Source organism: Aplysia californica, unplaced genomic scaffold (assembly GCF_000002075.1).
Source record: "Aplysia californica isolate F4 #8 unplaced genomic scaffold, AplCal3.0 scaffold00962, whole genome shotgun sequence".
Classification (NCBI taxonomy): Eukaryota; Metazoa; Mollusca; class Gastropoda; order Aplysiida; family Aplysiidae; genus Aplysia; species Aplysia californica.
The window spans coordinates 139,170-140,803 of record NW_004798232.1 but is presented as its reverse complement, the minus strand read 5'-3'; the positions used below and the strand labels follow the sequence as shown (position 1 = coordinate 140,803).

At 40.5% G+C, this 1,634-nt stretch overlaps 1 protein-coding gene across 1 annotated transcript in view; it reads left to right on the top strand.

Annotated features, from left to right (window-relative positions):
* The first annotated feature begins 810 nt into the window (after positions 1-810).
* Positions 811-1,634, top strand: part of LOC106013524 — a 2,876-nt gene continuing 2,052 nt past the window's right edge. The window contains exon 1 of the mRNA XM_013089487.2: positions 811-943. The gene's annotated coding sequence lies outside the window, so the exon portion shown is untranslated. The remainder of the gene's footprint in view (positions 944-1,634) is intronic.

The following is a 1,634-nucleotide window of genomic DNA, read 5'->3' as shown; positions in this document are numbered from 1 at the left end:
GGGGGGGGTGCTAACCTTATAACACAAAAACTAAGACTTTGGTTTCTGGCACCTTTAACGTATGTGCATTGAGCATTTTTTTTTAGCTGAATTCACTTACTTAAGAAATAAAACCCGTCCCTCCTCCCCTCCTCTCCCCCACCTAACATATTCACATATATAAGAGAAAACGATACCCCCTCCCCTCCCGCAGAAGTCCAGCCGTGATAAGACATACAACATGACATACTTCGAATTTCTCACGTGGACACCCGACATTTAACCTCATTCTGGGCACTATTTGAGTCATCACGACAACAAAGCGCTAGTCTTGGTGTTTCGATCACTTTATCCAGGATTTTTAGTTTTAGAAAGAGTTTTACGGCACTTGCAACACAATAAGGTCATAAAAGTGCCGAAGATAAGAAGTGTTACAAGAGAGTAACAAACACACAAAAAAAGAAAGAGGAGAGATAAAGACGATAGTTGTTTGATAGGAAAGAAGGAGCAAACCACATCGGAGAACCCGCCAACCACCCACAAGGAAAATTCTGGGCCACTGAGACCAGAACCCCAAACCTGCCATCTGTAACTATAAGCTAAGCCGTGAATTTACGAGGCCGCTTTGGCCGGCAGGCACGCAGACATACAAAGACTCTAGAACAACATACTTCGACTACAGCGACAAAAACGGCAAAACCGTTCCCCAGATCCACCCCGAAGACAAACGTCTAGTCATTGCAAAGACCGGTCAGCCAAGTGTCTACGTCACCACGTCCACTACCCGGGTCCCTGGGAGGAGGAACAGGTTCCTGAGAGCAAGCCTGGAGAAACTGGAACAACAGGCAGTTGCTCAAGGAGGGAAGGGGAGGCAATTTATAGTAACAAAGCGCGGGGGTATAAAAAAGGGAGGCACGCCCTGGAATCTTCACCATAGACTTTGCCCTTGCTAGAGACAACTCAGGTCAGTTGGATACAATCTATTGCTTTTTATTTAATTTTGGTTATGTTTTTGTTCTTTGTTTTCTTTTCTTATCTTTTTCTTTAGTCTACATAATATATTTTTTTCTTTTCTTTTTTTTATATTTCAATGTTCACTTTTCTTTTTTGTTTTGTTTTGTTTTTCTCTTTTTTTTTTTTACTATCACAGTTTTCCTTCCTTTTTTTCTCTCTCGTTGGCGTAAAGCTTTGTTCTTCTTTACGATATACTGTTCTTTAAATTTTTAAACAAAACTGTTTCCTTTTTCAAAAAGTGATTCAGGTCACTATATTATTATGGCAGTGACTTTTGTTCACTGTTAAAAAACCCATTAATTTCGTTGTTTGTAGACAGAAAGAGAGACACTAAATCTACGATCAAATTCCTCATATCGCCCTTTTCACATCCCCCTCCCCTTCCCCATGACCCTTGCTCTACATCATGGTTATATTATTAAGAACAAACGGAGGATTAAATCGAACATGGATCGCAAGAAACAAGTCTAAAAAATAGAAGAAAAAAATTAATTCAGCATGGTTTTTCCTTGCTATGGCCAGTAATCCAAGCGCACGTTCTATTTATTAAATGTAACTTGAAGCACAATGTGAATGCACACACAGTGTGTGTGTGTGTGTGTGTGTGTGTGTGTGTGTGTGTGTGTGTGTGTGTGTGTGTG